General features: G+C 36.7%; 1 protein-coding gene across 1 annotated transcript in view; it reads left to right on the plus strand.

The window, feature by feature from the left end:
* The window catches only part of LOC138334715 (neuropeptide Y receptor type 2-like), a 68,478-nt gene that overhangs the window by 23,521 nt on the left and 21,447 nt on the right, over positions 1-23,510 (plus strand). Inside the window, exon 2 of the mRNA XM_069283400.1 lies at positions 17,851-17,982. The gene's annotated coding sequence lies outside the window, so the exon portion shown is untranslated. The remainder of the gene's footprint in view (positions 1-17,850; positions 17,983-23,510) is intronic.

Consider the following 23,510-nt stretch of genomic DNA (forward strand, 5'->3'; position numbering starts at 1 on the left):
TGTTATAAGTTATGGTTATGGGATTATTCATCTACTTAAGGATGTATTCTTCTGAGGTTTCAGTCCCGTTGAAGTCTCGTTTCAACATAGATCAAAGAAGTTATGATATTTTCAAATACAATTTATCAGTATCTGTAGCAAGCTGCCAGTTGTAAGTTTTGTCAAAAAAAATTGTTTTTACTTAAATCATCACTGCGCCGGCATTTTAACCTGTATTGAGCTAATTTTTGCTGCAAATCGTTACTTAGTTCGTAGTAATCAAAATATTGAGCATTAATATGTGAAATTATACTGTTTTGGGACTTTATTTTTACATTTAATGGTGATTTTAGAACTTTTATGTTTTACTCTAATATACTGAAAAATAACAATAATTCAAATGGGGCAAAAATGTAAGCACACGGCGCCCCAATTTTCTTCCTGATTTAGAAAAAACAACCCTTTCCCTATCCATATACAAAATATTAACAAAAGTTTAATACCGGAACTTTTTCTATAAGGGGTTAAATTTGGCAAAAATGGCTGTAAATGGTGCATTTTGTAGCTCAAAACTAAGGGGTAGGGGTAGCATATGTTGTTATTCTGAGAAAAACTATTTGCCTTATTAATCAAAACTGGTATATTTTAAAAGTAGACTACTAGAAAATGAATTCTACAAACGTCCATACATATCAAACCTTATTAGGAAATTATGACTTTAATCTCTATCTTATACGGTCAAAACGGCAAAATTCCCATAAAATCCAATATTTTGGCAACTAGGTATCTTTGAGTGACAATAGCTCAAAAACGAGCACACGGACATATGCTTTTTATTCCATTTTCTTTTATCGTATGAACTCCTTTTTCCAAAAATTAATATGAGAAAAAAACTTTAATACAAGAAAATTTTGACTTCTCAGAGGTGTACATCCTTAATGATTTATCAACAAATTAATTTCAAATTCGGTACCTTTGGTTTTAATAGGTTACTCATTATCCTGACACCAAAATTTATTTCTTTTTAGTAAGTATCAAAAGGAAAATGGCGGCTCAAGTGGATTGTGGGTAAAATCAGCACTAATTTCACTAAATATGGGCAGTGCACAACTGTGAAAATAACATAATAGAATAAGGTGCAAAAGTCCTCAACTTGACAGAAAATAAACAAAATAGTGATTAATTGAAAGCAAAAACGAGTAATTGAAACAAATACAAATACATGAAACATATAGTGAAACAAGCAACAGTGACGAGTTTCTATTTCCCTTGACTGTTACTGTTCGTGTCAATGGATTTTAATAACTAGGTTAGGATGGCAGTTTGCTATCTAAAACATCCTGATACTCCATTACCGCCCTCTACGAAATAGCCTTATCCGATGGTACCGTCTAGACTTGCCCGGGAGTTCCGGTTCCGGTCATGAGGAACACTTTATCATTTTAGCGTCATAGCTATAATAGGGACATTGGATTATAGCTGAAATATTAATCGGAATATAAATTCAGGTTAAAATAAATTGTGAATTTGTAACGACGAAGACCCATAATGAAATTACGCGAAATACATTCAGTTTGAATGTCCAGACTCGGTAAACCCCATCATAGCTTTATCATCACGTGTTAGGTACTTAGTATTCTATTTCAGAGTTGTATTATCGTCATTTTCGTTTATCTAATGTGTAATAAGAACCTTGTTACTAAAGAATATTTTGTTATGTTTTGTGCTTGTATAAAAAGTCGTTAAACCACACATGAAACTTGTGTCATATTTTGTGTACGTAGCTTTTTGCCGTATAAAAATGTAAAGCAAAATTATTTTTAAAAAGTAGGAAAATTCTTAATTTGCGGAATTATGATGATACAATACACTTATAATATAACTATTTCAACAGTAAATATGGTTTAAGCCTTTTTAAAACATGGAAACTATCGACAAATATTTAATATAAGGAATATATGAATTTAATGGAAATCTTAAATTATATATATCATGAAATAAAATATTTAATAAATGTTGTTTAAATTGAATTAAAAAAGATAAAGTTATTGTGGAACTTAATTGTGTGTACTCTCTGAATTGATAAAATTTCCCGCCAACTTGAAGTCAGCTGTTCCGAGATTCCATCAATCATCATCTTCATCAATCGTATAACGGTGAAAGTTTTATTTAACCGAAACATTCAATTTAAAATTAATGATCAGTCGAGACTAAATACACAAGAAATGATGTTCATTTTGTGCTGGTGTGTAAATTGCATTTTTGCAGATATTTTAACAGGACGCGCCTGTTTTTCAAAAGATTTTTGAAATGTTATCCATTTTGACCCCTTTTGGCCCCACCCCTCTGGCCCTTGGCGGTCGACCAGGACCAATTTAGATATGATGTTAAAATGCTATCTCAGGCTAATAATTCTAACCCAGATTTACTAATTTCCTATGAAAACTAAACAAATAATGTTCCTAAATGTGTTTTTCCTATATAAACTATAGTAAATTTTACCCCCTCCAACGGGGAAAATCTGAGATCCCAGGGCATGAAATTCACAAATTTTTGTGAAGGGCCTTAAGACATTCCAATCTATCAAGAGTATCTGGTTCCATCAAATCTGTGAATTCAAAAAGAAGATTTTTGAAATTACCATTTTGACCCCTTTTGGCTCCGCCCCTCTGGCCCCTGGAGGTCGGCCATGACCAATATGGATATGATGTTAAAATGCTATTTCAGACTAATAATTCTAACCCAGTTTGACTAATTTCCTATAAAAAAATAGGCAAATAATGTTCATAAATGTGTTTTTCCTATATAAACTAAAGTAAACTTGACCCCCTCCCCAGAGGTAAACATGAGACCCAAGGGTCATATTATTCACAATTTTTGTAAAGGAATTTAAGACCTTTCCATCTATGTAGAGGATTTGATTCTACCAGTTCCAGTATTTAAGAAGAAGATTTTTAAAGTTGTAGCCTATTTGCCCCTTTTGGCCCCGCCCCTCTGCCCCGAGGGGGTTGACCAGGACCAATATAGATATAATATTAAAATGTTATCTCAGGCTAATAATTCTAAACAAGTTTGACTCATTTCCTATGAAAATTGAGCAAAAAATGCTCATAAATGTGTTTTCCCTATATAAACTATAGTAAAATTGACCCCCTCCCCAGGGGGAAACGTGAGACCCCAGGGTCATATAATTCACAATTTGCATAAAACACCTTAAGACCTGTCCATCTATGAAGAGTATTTGATTCTACCATTTCCAGTATTTAAGAAGAAGATTTTTAAAGTTTTAGCCTATGTGCCCCTTTTGGCCCCGCCCCTCTGCCCCGAGGGGGTTGACCAGGACCAATATAGATATAATATTAAAATGCTATCTCAGGCTAATAATTCTAAACAAGTTTGACTCATTTCCTATGAAAATTGAGCAAAAAATGTTCATAAATGTGTTTTCCTTATATAAACTATAGTAAACTTAACCTCCTCCCCAGGGGAAAACGTGAGACCCCAGGGTCATATAATTCACAATTTTTGTAAAGGACCTCAAGACCTTTCCATCTATGAGTATGTGATTCTACCATTTCCAGAATTTCAGAAGAAGATTTTTGAATTTATAGCCTATTTGACCCCTTTTGACCATGTCCCTTAGGCCCCTGGGGGTCAGTAATGGAAACTGGTTAATGGGATTCTATGGCCATCTCTTACTGATAATTCTGACAATATTTGACTCATTTCCTATTAGAAAATGATCAAATAATACTCAAAAATGTGTTTTCCCTATATAAACTATAGTAAACTTTACCCCCTCCCCAGGGGGAAACATGAGACCCCAGGGTCATATAATTCACAATTTTTGTAAAGGACCTTAGGACCTTTCTATCTATGAAGAGTATTTAATTCCATCACATCTGTGAGTGGAGAAGAAGATTTTTGAAATTTTAGTCAATTTTACCCCTTTTGGCCCCTCCCATAGCTCCCCGGGGGGGGGGGGCTACAAGCTATATATGACTATTAAAATTCAAGGATCATATTTTTGCGATCATAGCAATTTCCTGCGGAATCGCGAAAATATCCCCGCGAAAGTAGCCGGATATATGATAATCAGTAGTTCGTAAAAAGCAAGAGAGGAATTTATCAGGTACATAACGATGATGCGTTATTGATAATGTTATATATCTCCCCTTGTGTTTGTCACAATCATGTGTGATTGTCGTCATGAACAGCAATACCTTTTTTGAATTTCTTGGCCAGGAAATCCTACTTACGTTGATGCCAAAATAATATGTCCGATTCCGGAACTATGAAATACTTTTCCGTGCTAATGGAAGAACACAAGAACGTATTTAACAGTTCATAGAATACATAAACCTTCGTTACTGATTATTTTACCTGATCGATAGAATTAATACCAGCGTTAAGCCTTCAAACATCAAAGAATATAGATGTGGCTTATTACTAGTGAGGGAATACAAGTAATGGGCGGAAGGAATCACCCCATTCCACACCGGTCTAACATATCGACCAGGAACACTAGAAAGATAGCAAGTCCCCTTGCTTGTCTTTCTAACAAATCTATATCAATACATGACTATTGGCTCGAAGATTCTCTATTGATAAATGGAAAAGTAAGATAAAGATGACTCGATAGATCCATCTAGCTTTATAATCATAGTAATTTCCCCACAAAGAAGTTATGAATAATTCATACATATTTTTATGCGCTGCGAAACTTCATAAAGAATACGAATTCATGTTAGTCTATCAACAGCATATTAAAATTGACATGAATTATTGATCATCGGAATCATAGCTATCATCGCACGAAAGCAGGATGTCCAAATTCACAATTCGTGTATGCCTTTTTCCTTTGCAAAGGTTATGAACCCCGTTGCGCTCCAGCAGGGTGTCGATGTAAGTATGAACGATTCGTTGCCATGCTTTGATAAAACCAAAAACGTTAATTGATCTCTATTGTCAGGATACACAACCTGAATATACCACAGCCTCCCAAAACATTTTCATGTACACACGCAACACATTACGTACATGAATTTTAAATGACCTTAACTGCTAATAAGACGTTAAGCTCAATCAACAAACAAAACAAAAACAAATGTTTATTTTATTCGATGAGACAATACTCGTTGGTTCCCTGCATTCATATTCCATATCCTTATACTAGTCATTGTTTTCCCTACAATTAAACATTCTCTACGGCGCAGATATTTTTCAGGACTTCTGTGACGATCCTGTGGTTCCTACATCTGACATCGTCTGATTAAGCCAAACATGCATTGCCTCCTTGATGGCCGGTATTGACGTTATCCTTCAGTGACATTGTATTATGAAAAGAGCAACCAGATTTCACTCTTACAGTGAGCAACTAACACAATCTCCCCATTACCACGTAGACGTGCAACTCGCGCACCACATTGCATTACCAGGGAGAAGCCCTCAGTTAAAAATGACTCTATTTGTTATTAGGTTATCAAGCCTACAAAAAACCCAAGCCAAATCTTTCTGTACTTTTCCATGTGAAACAGCATCTTTGGTTCATCGGTGCTTTCTACCTGATAACTATAGAATATATAGCTAAAATAAGCTAAATACCAACACATCCACCATTAGACGTCACTTATCGTACCTGAAATTATGTGAATTGATATGAATTATGAATACTACTTATCACGGTAATTGCGCTGGGTCCAAAGTTTATAACAATGCTTTGTCAAGGGATTAAATATCTACTACTGTTATCGGACCATAGGAATATTATGCAAGCAATGAGCTACAATGAAGATATAATACCTATACCCTGGAGAGTAAACCTGGAATGCGAACTTCTGCCATTTTACAACTAATCACAACCTCCCCAAACGCAGGTTCGAGGCATCCACTAGTAATGCGCGCGTTAAGAATAGCCATATTCTTGCCCTAGATATATGCAAATTCCTGGGGGAGTAAACCTTTTATCAAATGAAATTGATATTGGATATCTTACACAAACATCTTACCTTGGGTTTTTGAACGAAAAGCTTTAAAATGAAAACCAATTTACTTAGCCAATGACATTACAAATACTCTATTGTATGCGAGATCTTAGATTCGTCATACAGTTTAGAACAGTATAGTAACTGCGGATTGTGGAGAAACATTATATTGCAATGTCGAAAGTTCTATGTTAACGTGGAAAATAAACTACAGAAAATGTCTATTTGATAGCATGTTTACAAATAATATTTGCGCTCATCTTATTAAGGCATGACTGCATTTTAATTAAAATGTATGTTAACTCAAGAGTATCCGTATAAATAAACTAAACAAACTAGTGGTTCTTAAGGTGAACGTTTTTAGTTGGTCAACACGCAACCTTATTTAATTTTTACCATATTTATTCCATCGAAACAATCTTATTCATTCAAATGTTAATCCCTCTACAGATGGTTTTTAATATTTCATTTGTAGCATGAAAATAAAACTTCTAACTAGTCTAGTTAGTTATTAGGTACACCAGGCTGCATCTAATAACAAATACATACACATTATATACTCGGTTAAAAATGTCATTTTTTTAAATGTGTATGCCCCTGAAAAGTCATGAAGATTTTTCACTTCTTTATGATCAGTAAACAAGATATTATCTATTGGTACTTTGTGTGATCATTCCCCATTAAACCCGCCAGTTAATTGTTGTACCGAGGTAATTTTGTTTGATCATTCCCCACTAAATCTGTCCAGTTGTGTGTTGTACCGAGGTTATTTTATGTGATCATTCCCCACTAAACCTGTCCAGTTGTGTGTTGTACCGAGGTTATTTTGTGTGATCATTCCCCACTAAATCTGTCCAGTTGTGTGTTGTACCGAGGTTATTTTATGTGATCATTCCCCACTAAATCTGTCCAGTTGTGTGTTGTACCGAGGTTATTTTGTGTGATTATTCTCCACTAAATCTGTCCAGTTGTGTGTTGTACCGAGGTTTATTTCTGTGATCATTCCCCACAAAACCTATCCAGTTGTGTGTTGTACCGAGGTTATTTTGTGTGATCATTTCCCATAATTCGCCAGTTGTGTGTTGTACCGAGGTTATTTTGTATGATCATTCCCCACTAAATCTGTCCAGTTGTTGTGTTGTACCGAGGTTATTTTGTGTGATCATTCCCCACTAAATCTGTCCAGTTGTGTGTTGTACCGAGGTTATTTTGTGTGATCATTCCCACTAAATCTGTCCAGTTGTGTGTTGTACCGAGGTTATTTTGTGTGATCATTCCCCACTAAATCTGTCCAGTTGTGTGTTGTACCGAGGTAATTTTATGTGATAATTCCCCACTAAATCTGTCCAGTTGTGTGTTGTACCGAGGTTATTTTGTGTGATCATTCTCCACTAAATCTGTCCAGTTGTGTGTTGTACCGAGGTTATTTTGTGTGATCATTCCCCACTAAATCTGTCCAGTTGTGTGTTGTACCGAGGTTATTTTGTGTGATCATTCCCCACTAAGCCCGCCCAGTTGTGTGTTGTTCCGAGGTTATTTTGTGTGATCATTCTCCACTAAATCTGTGCAGTTGTGTGTTGTACCGAGGTTTATTTCTGTGATCATTCCCCACTAAGCCCCCCAGTTGTGTGTTGTACCGAGGTTATTTTGCGTGATCATTCTCCACTAAATCTGTCCAGTTGTGTGTTGTACCGAGGTTATTTTGTGTGATCATTCTCCACTAAATCTGTCCAGTTGTGTGTTTGTACCGAGGTTATTTTGTGTGATCATTCTCCACTAAATCTGTCCAGTTGTGTGTTGTACCGAGGTTATTTTGTGTGATCATTCCCCACTAAATCTGTCCAGTTGTGTGTTGTACCGAGGTTATTTTGCGTGATCATTCTCCACTAAATCTGTCCAGTTGTGTGTTGTACCGAGGTTATTTTTGTGTGATCATTCCCCACTAAATCTGTCCAGTTGTGTGTTGTACCGAGGTTATTTGTGATGATTCATTCCCACTAAATCTGTCCATTGTGTGTTGTACCGAGGTTATTTTGTGTGATCATTCCCACTAAACTGTCCAGTTGTGTGTTGTACCGAGGTTATTTTGTATGATCATTCCCCACTAAATCTGTCCAGTTTGTGTGTTGTACCGAGGTAATTTTGTGTGATCATTCCCCACTAAATCTGTCCAGTTGTGTGTGTTGTACCGAGGTTATTTTGTGTGATCATTCCCCACTAAATCTGTCCAGTTGTGTGTTGTACCGAGGTTATTTTGTATGATCATTCCCCACTAAATCTGTCCAGTTTGTGTGTGTTGTACCGAGGTGTTTTTCGTTATTTGATGATCATTCCCCACTAAATCTGTCCAGTTGTGTGTTGTACCGAGGTTATTTTGTATGATCATTCCCCACTAAATCTGTCCAGTTGTGTGTTGTACCGAGGTTATTTTGTGTTGATCATTTCCCACTAAATCTGTTCCAGTTGTGTGTTGTACCGAGGTTATTTTGTATGATCATTCCCCACTAAACCTGTCCAGTTGTGTGTTGTACCGAGGTTATTTTGTTGATCATTCCACTAAATCTGTCCAGTTGTGTGTTGTACCGAGGTTATTTTGTTGATCATTCCCCACTAAATCTGTCCAGTTGTGTGTTGTACCGAGGTTATTTTGTGTGATCATTCCCCACTAAATCTGTCCAGTTGTGTGTTGTACCGAGGTTATTTTGTGTGATCATTCCCCACTAAATCTGTCCAGTTGTGTGTTGTACCGAGGTTATTTTGTGTGATCATTCCCCACTAAATCTGTCCAGTTGTGTGTTGTACCGAGGTTATTTTGTGTGATCATTCCCCACTAAATCTGTCCAGTTGTGTGTTGTACCGAGGTTATTTTGTGTGATCATTCCCACTAAATCTGTCCAGTTGTGTGTTGTACCGAGGTTATTTTGTGTGATCATTCCCCACTAAATCTGTCCAGTTGTGTGTTGTACCGAGGTTATTTTGTGTGATCATTCCCCACTAAATCTGTCCAGTGTGTTTGTCCATCCACTAATCTGTCCAGTTGTGTGTTGTACCGAGGTTATTTTGTGTGATCATTCCCCACTAAATCTGTCCAGTTGTGTGTTGTTACCGAGGTTATTTTGTGTGATCATTCCCCACTAAATCTGTCCAGTTGTGTGTTGTACCGAGGTTATTTTGTGTGATCATTCCCCACTAAATCTGTCCAGTTGTGTGTTGTACCGAGGTTATTTTGTGTGATCATTCCCCACTAAATCTGTCCAGTTGTGTGTTGTACCGAGGTTATTTTGTGATTATTCCGTACTAAATCCTGTCCGTTTTGTGTGTTGTACCGAGGTTATTTTGTTGATTATTTCACTATAAACCTGTCCAGTTGTGTGTTGTACCGAGGTTATTTTGTGTGATCATTCCCCACTAAATCTGTCCAGTTGTGTGTTGTACCGAGGTTTTTTGTGTAATCATTCCCCACTAAATCTGTCCAGTTGTGTGTTGTACCGAGGTTATTTTGTGTGATCATTCTCCACTAAATCTGTCCAGTTGTGTGTTGTACCGAGGTTATTTTGTTGATCATTCCCCACTAAATCTGTCCAGTTGTGTGTTGTACCGAGGTTATTTTGTGTGATCATTCCCCACTAAATCTGTCCAGTTGTGTGTTGTACCGAGGTTATTTTGTATGATCATTCCCCACTAAATCTGTCCAGTTGTGTGTTGTACCGAGGTTATTTTGTATGATCATTCCCCACTAAATCTGTCCAGTTGTGTGTTGTACCGAGGTTATTTTGTCTGATCATTCCCCACTAAATCTGTCCAGTTGTGTGTTGTACCGAGGTTATTTTGTGTGATCATTCCCCACTAAATCTGTCCAGTTGTGTGTTGTACCGAGGTTATTTTGTGTGATCATTCCCCACTAAATCTGTCCAGTTGTGTGTTGTACCGAGGTTATTTTGTGTGATCATTCCCCACTAAATCTGTCCAGTTGTGTGTTGTACCGAGGTTATTTTGTATGATCATTCCCCACTAAACCTGTCCAGTTGTGTGTTGTACCGAGGTTATTTTGTATGATTATTCCGTACTAAATCTGTCCAGTTTGTGTGTTGTACCGAGGTTATTTTGTATGATATTCCCCACTAAATCTGTCCAGTTGGTGTTGTACCGAGGTTATTTTGTATGATATTCCACTAAACCTGTCCAGTTGTGTGTTGTACCGAGGTTATTTTGTATGATTATTCCACTAAACCTGTCCAGTTGTGTGTTGTACCGAGGTTATTTTGTGTGATTATTCCGTACTAAACCTGTCCAGTTGTGTGTTGTACCGAGGTTATTTTGTATGATCATTCCCGTACTAAACCTGTCCAGTTGTGTGTTGTACCGAGGTTATTTGTATGATTATTCCGTACTAAACTCCTGTACCAGTTGTGTGTTGTACCGAGGTTATTTTGTATGATTATTCCGTACTAAACCTGTCCAGTTGTGTGTTGTACCGAGGTTATTTTGTATGATCATTCCCCACTAAATCTGTCCAGTTGTGTGTTGTATCGAGGTTATTTTGTGTGATCATTCCCAATAAAAACCCGCCAAGTTGTGTGCTGTACCGAGGTTTTGATCATTCCCCACTAAACCCGTCCAGTTGTGTGTTGTACCGTGGTTATTTTGTGTTATCTCACCCCACTAGACCCGTCCAGTTGTGTTGTACCGTAGCCGTTTTACCGGCTTAGCAGACATGTCATTTATATATACTCGGTTAAAGCGCACTTCAATCTTCATTTCCGCAGAGAGTAAATATCAACTGTCTCGGTGTGAGAAAGGATACTTTCTTTTCGTTTTTCTGTCTTATCTCAGTTTACCAAAAAAAGCCATTGCGGCACGATGCCTACAGAAGTAAGAGTGATCGTGGTCCTGCAAATGGAAATAGGATTTACAGGAAACCAATTCCAGTAAATAAAGTGTCAAGATTTGAAGCATGACTCGCTCCTGTTTTCGCCACACTGGTAGAGGTTCTTAAGGGATACGCAATATTTAGGAAAAACCTGCAGGATCCATTTATGCTTTTACACCTGATTATCGTTAAGTCGACGAAAAACTAAATCATACCAATCCCTGTAGTTGTACAACCATATTTCGACTTCATTAATAATATCCTATTATACCATGTATCGGGCATGTAGTATTAAATCTTATCGTAACAAGGAGTACAGCATTAAATAACTATATACACATTTCGTTCATTTAGAAACGTATCGTTTTAATGAAACCCGCCGTGGACCCCGCTTAGTTAAAAGGCCGAGCGACCTATTTCCCCTGGATTGTCATTACGTGAAATGGTTTCGATGCCGAAGCAATAGGAAATTCATTACATTCAGCGTCAACTAGGAGAGCGTTTGGTCAGCGTACCGGCGGCACCTCTCGGTTTCATTACTATTTACGTCATCAATTTGTGTGCTCATTAAATGGAGACGTATTTGCCCTTTGAATGAGGGCATTTACAAAACGTATGTTTTACCTAAATATTACCTTTATAATAGTATGCTAGCTGACAATATGAATTGGCATTTCTTTCTTCGCTCATGTACAGGAAACTTTCTAATTTTTCATCTATGTATCTTTGCTTAAATGAATTCTTTCCGATACTATAAAACAGCTATTACCAAAATTAAGAAAAAAAAACTGTATGTGCTTTCTCTCAAGTCTTGATATGCTGCTATGAAGATATGGAAAGCAATCAATTAATACAAATTATTGTGAAAGTTTTTGCAGGTAAGCTTGTGTTTTTCTGAATTAGAATATCAACATACTATAAGAGGGTTTCATTAAGCTACTGCAGCGTTGTGGTGTAATTCAATTGTAAGAATTTAATTAGTTTGGTGTACCACGACTTGGGTGTTGTAACTAAGTAGAGTGTGCTCTAAATACAACTATTTCAAAATTTATCTTTAAGGTTAACAAGGTATACGTAAGTTCAAGTATCCAAAACTGTAAACAAACTTATTTCAGCGGCGACCTATTTTCGGGTTTTCATACCTAACCACTTTTTCGTGGCTATTTAATTTCGCGCGTTACCGTCAAGGAAATCTACTATTCATGTGCATGTAGATAAAGCATATTTCCGGCAATATATAACGTGGAATACGCGAAGTTTAATCGGATGCAAAATACTTTGGTTTACATTATGTAGAAGTATATCCCTCACTTATACACGGTATCAGTCAGTTAAAAAGAACAATATAGGGTAATCAGGTAAACTGAAAGCAACATAAGCCCTGTACATTGTGTATTCAGGATTTATCTGGTTTCGTTGATTTTATTTCCAGACAATACATTTTACAAACAACAATTGGAATGGCAGCAAGTCGTTAGACTTTTCCAGCATATTTAATGCATTTTACATAGACTTTAATTTCACTACCAACAGGTAAGTAACATGCAGGGACATCCTATGAATTGTAGAATTGGATTACATTATTGTTGTAATATTGTTGAGTTGTGCTGCATGTGGAATCACCACTTTTGGAGTTTCCTAGCGAGATAACAATGAAATCAGCTCTTTGTGAATTGATTTAGGATATGGTTCATCCCGTGATCAAATACGTAATTTATAAACTTTAATTAGAGCTATATCAGATCAACTCAAATCCGTTAACAGTTTCCGAATCTAACTTACCTGATATCTCGAGGAAATGTCAGAATACTTAATTAACTGCACCGTCACAGAGCGTACCAATATTATTAGGCAGCAGAAGAATGGTAATAAAGCAGACCGAGGCCGCATAACAATGACATCGGCCTACCAATTTAGTCCTACCTGATTTTATGGTATATTTCAAGTTCTTATCGGCAGGTAGAGTTTCTTTGAGAGCTAAGATCTAATTATGCCCTAACCATAATTGAATTTTCTCCGGGATCCACGGTCTGTACGCGGTACAATCAGGCCGCAAATTAAATTTTACCGGCATTCATCACGGGAAAGATATCGTGGGCTTTTGTAACTAATCTCGGCGGCACAATTTGTAACAGCAGGTACGAAATGTCTATTTTGCAATGTCAGAATATTTAGCTATGGGAGACACCATCTGGTGAAACCAAGCAAGTATATGACTATGTTTTAAAGATTTATAGCCTCATCAACGTCCAAAACGTTCGAGGCATTGTTGCATAATGGTATGTTATACCAAAGATTCCTAATGGTGCTGTAAAATTTTGTTTGTAATGCGGATATGAGTAATATTTCCCAAGGGATACGCGTGCTTCCCGAAAGAAAATCATCCAATTATGACGTCATATATTATCTATTAACATTGTGTGAAATTGATGACCTTCTGGTATTCTATATTTCTGCATTAATTATATGTATATCATATCGCCAGCACGTCAGATTAGATATAATTGACCGGTTTTATATCAAAATAAGGAAGACGTCTGTTTTCAAAATATTCGCATTTTCGGAAAATCATCCGAAACAGCTTTAGATGCTTCTAATACTAAAAAAAGGAAATGGTTTTTTTAACTTGTAATTGAACTTACAGAAATAGCGTATTATTGAATCTTGTCATAGCAACTATAGAGACCAAGAGCAACACTCACGCTTGCGCTTAAACTGCAAATTAATTCAGAAAATACATAACTATGACTCTTCAGTACTTCTTCATACGTACATTTAGAAGGGAAGCAATTTATCTTATACACTTGAAAAAGCTGTAATCTCTGAACTGGAAGGTCTATCAAATATGCCTGCTTTAGTTGGGATATCTAGAGACAAGCTAATGGTTTGAAATGTGCCATATACTGTTATCTTGGAAAGACCGGAACGGCATAGATACAGATAAAATTATAAGGAAGGGTTTTATAATTGACTAAGGATTATTACAGTAAAAGCTGACCTTTGAATATGTTTACCATTCGTTCACATTCAGCCTTGACTAAGCAGTCTACCTGAGACTATGTCTCTATGTTCTTTCCTCTTGCCACAGTATAATTCATCTTGTTTAGCTTTAGACACCAAGAAGTGACTTGTTAGACTCGTGCTAATATAAATTGAGTGGGTTGGATGCTTTGTTCGGTATTTCTTTAAATCGACAAGCGTGCAACTTTGTCAGGGAAACACTACACGAACACATCACACCACATGTACCTGAATTACGTTAATTGTCCACAGGATGTATATAGGTGGCATGAATCCGAACAAACGATTGAAGACTTTTATAATTTCTCTCAAAATAAGTAATTTATTATAGTTATGTTCCAAATGCATTGTTTTTGTATTGTGCGATCATAGATTAAATTATATAAGCTGCGTTTCTGATTATTGAGATCTCATTGACAATGGAAAAAAAATAAATGGTTAAGCAAACTCCGGGTCACAGTCCCGTATTTATCGATTTTGTATATCGAGTATGATATTTTTAGTGTTGTGTGTAATCGTAAGGATACACGCAAACATTATAGGGGCTCAAAGTGCACCATACGTATAGTATCAGTGCTGCTTTAATTAAAAAAAATGTTGGCGAAGATTTTGACGTTTTGCCATTTCTACTGCTACTTATACCGCATGGTTTATTTGATCTGGCCGTCTTTATTTCCACTGACCGGAAATGGAAACTACAAAACATCGCGATCGTGGCGAGCTACAGCTATAACGTTCCAAATCAAGTCATACCCGCCACAATATGACTTTCTATACAGAAGTTCTTCGGGGCCCTAATCGGGTGAATTTCATAAGATGTCACTATATGCATGCTTCCGGGTGATATTTTCACATTTCAAATTATTATATGGCTCTTTTATAAGGTATTATCTACCCTGAGTTTTATCATGATTAACAAAACTCTATATTTATATATTATATAAAGTATCTGATCTGAAATAACCTTTCGAGTTCCTCGCCATATCATTTCTTACCAAGCCAATAATTGCCAACAGTCCATCGCAGCTAATGTGAGCAGAGATATATGCCACACGAAAAAGCGAATCATTTTCTCTAGAATACACCCTATTCAATCGCCAACTTCTTGTGATATTCGGAGGAAACCTCTGATGAGATAAGGGGATCTAACCTATAATGTATTGATTCCGAAGCCAGTCTGGTCTGTATTAGGAATCTCATAGCACTCCAATATGACACGGACATGGCATGATACTTACGGAATATAATTTGTCGTTGATTTATTGAACACTTTGCAGATAATGACTAAACGCCATTTTGCATTTCATATATTTTGTATGCAAGTGAATGTCGCTTCATTTAAACATCCCGTCAGACGTGCAACCCCTTCTACAGCATTAATCAGAGGGTTTCCTCTACACGGATGATGGAGTAGGTTCTGACGGGAGCTGGAGATTTGCGGATTCAGTCCCGACCTTAACTACCTTAATATCAGACCGACGCTTCACTAAACCTCGTCAATCTGCCAAGCAACAACAATGACTTCCACTTAGTCGATCCATTTAACTCGTTTCTAAATTCGTTTTTGTCATCTCTCAAACAATGTACTGGCAGTAAAAGCAAGACGGTGCATTCAACTATATCACGTTGGTTAATGTGCGAATTGCTAGGTTTTTGGTTAAACATTTGCTTACCTTAGTTTCTTAAGCAGATATTTTACACGTAACTATTCCACCAGACGCGCGGCTTGGAGAGGATTGCATACCATAGTGTCATTAATGTTTTCGAAAGACAAAATTACTGATCATTTGGTAAACCTTTGAATATGTGTCTATGGAAAAATATTATCAAAATTAGGGTAAATATTCATTTAAATAAAGAATCCTACAAAAGCTCTATCTGTTTTACATGAGCAAAAAGTCATGGATATAGTCGAGCTATTCAACGAATGTCATTTGTTGTGTTCTAGTTTACCAAATGAAAACAGTGTAAACCTTACAGTGTATACCTAAATGAAGGGTTGTAGTTTGGAATCTGTATCTTCTACATAAAAAGTGAACTGGAAAATACAATCGAACTGAGAATCAGTGAAAGCTTATTCTGAAGTGTGTTTTCTTTATTTTCTAACCTCAAGGGACAGTAGCGTCCATTGTAGATATAGCAATTGGTCTCTGGCCAACATAACTTCGTGTTTACCGCATTGTCCATCTACGATTCGCATAAGGCATCCGTCTGAAATATTTTCACATTTTTTCACATTTGCTACAAGTCTTGAAAAATGTATGATCTGCTATCAATTGCATTTATAATAAACATTTTGTAAGCCATCTTGGACATTGTCACCTATACATGTAGGCGGATAATATTTCTATCGGTTTAGGCGCAGGTCATGTCATGTCAACAATAGCCAATTACCATTTATAATTTCCATTTGAGTTCCTTATTGTTCTTTTTATCATACCATGAACAAAACAAAGTACCTAAATCTGGACATGCTATGGGTGTCTGCTAGTTCAAACTTACATTCGGTTAAGATCAATAACGTTTAAGGTCAAGGTCACAATGATGTTAAAGGTTGTATTTGAAAATAATGGCTTTAAATAAAAAGTCATACCTTCATAACTGGTCGTTGTTCTACAACCGTGTGATTTAGGTAGATCGTTCCATGGCGCGTTATTTTCAAATACCATTTTATCAAAGATTATACCAAGGTCAAAAGTTCACTGTGTGATCAAAAAAATACGAAAGAACATGCTCTCAGGAAGTTAAATTGGCTTATTAGCTATGGTCTATCTCGTCTTGAACGTGGTCGTCCTACTGTTTGTAAGACCAAAATATTTAGTTGGTTTTGTTATTTATTATTGTTTGTCAAATACCAGAAGCCAGGTGTCTTATTACTTTATGGTAATCGAGTATGTGTACCCCATATGGTTTGTTCGACGTCACTGTTTGACCTTCTTATAGCCTTCCAGGGGAGGTTTTACCAAAGCAACAAACAATACACTATGTATCGTCATACTGCTGTTGTTCTGGTTTGACGTTACCCACAGTGATTTTTCTCAGTGTTGTCTCCTGCTGAGACGCTCTCAAAATAGAAACACGTGATGGTGATCCACAAGTCTAACACGACATGCTCATCTAAGATGATGAAGTTTTTGAAGAAAAAAATATGATATCTATCATGTTCTTTCGTATAATTATATACACATAAACCAATAAACGTAAGCACCGCTTGTTTAATTAGCATTGTCTTCAAACAAGAATAATCTGGATGTACCAAATCCTGACTCAAATTAAATACCAAAATTTTCATGTGCAATCTTAAAACTTCAAAAGGAAGTATTAGCTTCCAAAGTATCACTAACTGGATCTAAATATGTCAAACAGAGGTATAATGCGCTGTGAATCGGACTGAGAATAAGACGATTCAGCTATTGATATGTTCTAGATGACCACACACATACACGAAGAAGGTTTAGCCGGAAGCTGCCCTCCACAAGTATATATAGACGTTTGTACACAGGTGGACGATAGCTGGAACTGCCTACATATTGATTTTGTATTCCCAGACCGCTGTTACAGCGTAGGGCGGGAAATCTGTCGACTTGACAGTGATGCTACCACTGTGTGTACGAGTTAAAACTAAGGCCCTCGATTACTATGGACGAAACAGCTTGCCAAATATATACTATATCGCATTGACAGCCCTGGTAAATTGTGCCAATTGTAGTGGACTGATTTGATAGAATCCGGTGTAGCATTGTTTCTCAAAATACAAGTGGTATATTGCCATATTAATTGTGACTTGATTACAGTATGTTTACTCCACTGAAAACCTGTGATATGGATATAAGCTCGATATTGATGTCATGAGATAGTTTAGCGTAGGTAAAAGGAATGGATATCACTTATTGATTTTTTAAGGACATTATCTTTATGATATCAGACCTTCAACGTCATTATCGGCAATCTATTTACTTGATCTCATGGATTTTCTCCGGTTTTCTTTCTTTGCAGGGTAATGATCTGTACTGTGAGTTGATTGGCTAGAACCGTCAAGTGACATTCAGACCGGACACCATCAGCACAATGGTTACCCCCGGTGACCTGGAGATCAGCACAGTGGAATGACTGTATACCACATCTAAGGTAGGACATCGCCTAGTCTTTACTGCTACAGATTTCTGGTCCTCCTCGATACTTTCCTGATATGTAACACAACAAACCGATTGGTCAATTCCATAGTGTTAAATTAAATACTGTTTAAAAAAACCACAATAACAATTCAAATATCGAGGTGTTTTCATCTTTTCACACTATATTTGTACATGCTTCGCGCACACATTGAAAACATTTATGTGCAGTGTTAACCATATCTGGTCACATCGCTCCGATATCATAAAAGAACGACATACATGCATTTTATACATTTCTAGTTCGTTCCATGGTTTTACATGTTCTAGATACTTTGATTAGAGCGGAAACGACATGTTCCTGAAATAATTTCGTCTCAACATTAAAAAGGAAAATAATGAATCGAAGGAGTTCAAAGAGGATATAGCACCTATGTTACGTGTACCACAATGGTATAATGGTTTGTTCATCGAATTCTACAGCAAGCTTACAAGCTTACATTTCTCTACCTGTTAAATCGCTATTAATACGCTATATGAAATGTGATGGTTTACATAACTAACGAAACCAGTAAACACACGTATTGGGATTGGTGTAGTGTATAAAAATATGTGTTTAAAGAGTCTACGTAATTATAAAACAAAATCTGCAAGCTCGCGAGGACATCGCGCCATTATCATTAAACACATACCAAATAATCCGGAAAAGAAGACCGCGCAACCATAAATGGAATATTAGAATCGGTGTTATTAGGATGACGTATCCACGTTAGCCGTTTTCTGGCACGATTGGAAGTAGACTGGTTCCCGCCTCAGTTACCTCCCTTGCGTACACTTCACTGAGGACCGGTAGCGAGTAACCATCTTGAGTGAGAATTCCAACTCCAGAGTGCGCATCATTCCTGCGCATGATATGTCATCATGGAGACGGCTACTTCCGTTAAGAGAAAATAACGTCATTAACGTCGTTTCTATGAGCGCCCTAAACTCTGTTAGCACGTCTGTTAGCACGAAATAATATCAAAACTTAAAACTTAATTTACTTTTATTTATATATCGTTCAAATAAATTATTTATTCTTTACGTAAAGATCCGTCGCTTCGTGCGTAAAGGGGTTTCCCACGTCTAAAAAATGTGATGCCAGCGAACCGGATATGTAGATTGACCAATCAGAAAAATCATCATGGTTACCCGCTACCTGTCCCTAGTGAGCGGAGCGCAGCCTGGCGAAGAGTAGATAACTAAGGGAAGGGAACCAGTCTAGATTGGAAGTTAATTTGCTGTCGGGAGCAGCGCGCATTATCCATCCTGTCACTTCCGGTCACGTATCGTCGTGTTGTCATGCCGGTAGTGACAGGGATGAAAGTGTTCCCAGACTCGTGTGATTGTGTATGGAGAGAATGAAAACGTGATGATAATTACAAATGCTCATAATCTGTCTCCGGGGTTTGTATGTTTCGATATTCGAAAAAACAGAAAGCATCTTTAGTGATTCACCACAGACTACGTACATATATATACTACATAACACTGGTCTTTTATATACACAAACCATACTCTCCATTCATTGCGGTAAAAAAAGCCCTTGGCAAGAATTTATTCATTCTGATTTTAACATCTAATGGGATAACTTTATTAATGTGCTTGGCATTTGTTGTTGATTAACGTTTTTATTCAGTATAAAATGCAGCATGATCGAGGTTCTGGTAGTGTCAATAGTGCACATATAATGCCAGATATAGTGATAATACATAACATACGGCCCAGTCGGATGTTATTCTGGCCAAGTGTGGCATGAATACGTGTCTAATGGTTAGATTAATAGGTGATAAACGTCATTTACACGCGAACACAGGCATGTCATGTCCAACTTATTCCTCTATGATTGGATAATTTCTCATATTTACTGGTTAACGGTACCTTTGTTGATTTGTTGGATATCGTGATGTACTAGAGAGTAAACAGTAGTAATAGAATAATGGTTAATAACGTATAATTAAATTAGAGATATCAGAGAGACCTGAAGCTTTAACTTCCGTCTTGATTCCATATCATAGCATTCCTGGTACATATGTAATATCAAAGATATATCTGTGGAATATAATTTACCTTACTTCAAACGTAGGAAGGGGTGCTGATACGTTATACCAATTATGTTATCATAGAATGGATTAAACAGTATAAGCAAAGGATGAATTTGGAATTAGAGGTGGAAATCATTGAGGCAAAAGATTCATTCAAAATTGTATTTTGTAATCAAAATATTACATTTGTGTATTACTATAACGTGGACATTTGATATCATTTTGCTTTAATTCATCGTGGGCGAATATATCCACGCACGAATAAGTCACGAACAGTTTGTAGACTAACGCAGCGAAACTAACCACACGCGAAACATCCTCCTTTACAGTACACGGATAGATAATCTAAAGCCTCCTGTAGTTATGTACGGTTTAGGAACGACATGATTATGTAGAACAAATGATAACGAGGCCATATCAGATATAATTTCGAAGGTCATTGATGACAATAACGATGAGGCATTAGCATGATTTGGACATTTGGAGTGCTGCTTAAAGGAATGGTTGTCAATAATATTTTATTAAAACATGTGATTAAATAAACACCAATGAACATGTCGACGAACATCAATGGGTACTTTACGAAACACTTTGTTTACGTGTCCTTTTTATTTGGCTAATCTCTTGTGTGTCTGCTTTACGAGTCCCCAATGCACAGTATTTCTCCTCATCGATTGATAATCTATTGCTCCTTAGTTCCCACTTGAGCATATTCCGAGGAACGCTTTCCTTCTGCTCTGAGTCTTAAGTAAACTGTTTATCGTTAGGGAATGTCGCGGACGATATGATACATACTGTCGAAACCCAATTTAAAGAACATCATGAACCACGTGCAACGTGGAAAATATGAAGGCAATATATAAGGTCGTCTTATTTGGATCTCTGTTACATTTGATTCGATAATCATCCAGATACAGACTTTGTTTACAAGAGTGTGAAACAGTTTCGTTCCTAGGCACTCCTTGCTATAATCATATAACGAAGCTGTAAGTGACAAACGTCATCACTAATATGCAACAGTGTAAGGCAGCACACTGTTATCTAACATAATACACACCAAAACATGCGATATGCTGTTAACCTAATCAGTTTGTTTATAATACATCGCTCCGATTGTCCTTGTATCAGTTAACTTAACTGTGCATATACAATGTTGATGCGTTCTATAGGAAACATAATTGATAAACATATCAACAGTGATAACACACGACGATGGTATACGTTTACTTTAAAAAGAATAAAACCAAATTCAGTGTAAGTAAAAGTAAAAGTGATCATACCTACATGTTCGATAAATCGACAACTGCTATGCGCCATAGGTACGCTGTGTATAATTAAGTCCATTGACAGAATGTACAAATATTGACATTGCTGTCTTTGTTTCTTAATTGATCAAAATAATATCCGAATAATTTAAAACGTGTTTGTACTGTCTAAATATCCATTGCACCATATTCTTACTGGGATATTGCGTAGAATATAAACGTTGGTAGGCAAACGTATTTTTACAATGGGCATAAAATGATGAATAACATCACAGTGAGAAGGAAGACACTTTATTGAACTCCTCTATTCACTTCTGTTGATCTGTCTTCACCCCAATCCTACACTGAATAGTTGCTGAGGTCCTGTGGTGTCCAGAATGACCATATGTCTATTATTGACCATCAAACATCGGACGAGAACCAACTCCCAGTGTGAATGGGTTGATTATATGTAGATAACACTATGTGGATATGATGTCCAGTCTACACTATCCAGTATCCCTCCAGTATATGTAGTTATAACTGTAGGGACCTTCCTACTTTTACAACTTCTCAATAAATAATAAAGTGATAACGTAAACGTGTGATTGTAAAGCGCTGTACATTCGCGGTGTCCGTATTTATTCTCTGGAGTTTAATTTCGCAGTTCACCGACATCAAATTTTAATGGTGTCAACATACATAGTGTTTTCATTGCAATTAGTTGACAATGTAATCGTGTTAGAGCGGAACCATTTTTTAAATGTTACTCATTTGCCAATGGACGTGCATATACATTTGCACACCGGAAGTACATGTTATATTCTAAATATTTCGCAAGTGTTTTGAACTCGCGGATTTAAGTAACAAAGCAAATAAAACGAAAATGTTACCCTAGCGAAATGTACCTGCTATACAACGAGATAATAACCCTAGCGAATTTACCTGCTACACAACGAGAAAATAACCCTAGCGAAATGTACCTGCTACACAACGAGAAAACAGCCCCTAGCGACCCTAGCGAAATTTACCTGCTACACAACGAGAAATAACCCTACTGAAATGTACCTGCTACACAACGAGAAAATAACCCTACTGAAATTACCCCTAGCGACCCTAGCGAAATTTACCTGCTACACAACGAGAAAATAACCCTACTGAAATGTACCTGCTACACAACGATAATGTAACCCTAGCAAAATTAACTGCTACACAAAGAGAAAATAACCCTAGCGAATTTACCTGCTACACAACGAAAATGTAACCCTAGTGTAATGTACTTCCTACACAACGAGAAAACAACCCTAGCGAAATTTACCTGCTACACAACGAGAAAATGACCCTACTGAAATGTACCTGCTACACAACGATAATGTAACCCTAGCAAAATTAACTGCTACACAAAGAGAATGTAACCCTAGCGAAATTTAGCTGCTACACAACGAGAATGTAACCCTAGCGAAATGTACCTGCTACACAAGGAGAAAATAACCCTAGTGAAATATAGCTGCTACACAATATTTCTTTATTCGGATATACCTGACGATACTGTAGACAGAACTCTTTTTGTGCTGGACTACTAAGTTATACATATATATACAAAGGAACTTGAATCGGGTAGCGAGCAAATATTGATACAATAAATTTAACATTAATTCATAAATGATTCTTCGCTTACACGATATTTCATTTTTTGGTTAAATTTCTAGTTTTCCTTTTAATTTTTTTTCAAAAATTTATAGGTATATACCATACTTGTTCGTTCAGACAGACTTTCGAAATAGTCATTGTGTAATGGACATAAATGTACAAAAGTATAGTTTTCTCAATAGCAATCAGTCATGTTTCTCTCATCAGTCGAATCTATTGACCTTTATGCGACTGCTCGACAATAAAAGGTAATAACAGTGATATGAAAACCCCTTATCGAAATGTTATTGGTAAGAATAATCATCATTAAAACTATCATCTGAACCCAAACATACAAATATAATGTTTCTATGACTGGTACGACTAATATATGACGTGAAACTTAATCGACTCTTAACTCCCGGTTCGGATTGCCTATCAGTGTCATAACGATTCTACCTGACGATAACATACACATATTTGATAGTTTACGGGATCGTGTTTTATTTTTAATAGCAAACACGCTTTATTTCTACGAATAAAATAACGATTTGCCACGCGCCAGAACACATATACATGATAAAAAT

The sequence above is a fragment of the Argopecten irradians genome, chromosome 11 (genome assembly GCF_041381155.1).
Source record: "Argopecten irradians isolate NY chromosome 11, Ai_NY, whole genome shotgun sequence".
Taxonomy (NCBI): domain Eukaryota; kingdom Metazoa; phylum Mollusca; class Bivalvia; order Pectinida; family Pectinidae; genus Argopecten; species Argopecten irradians.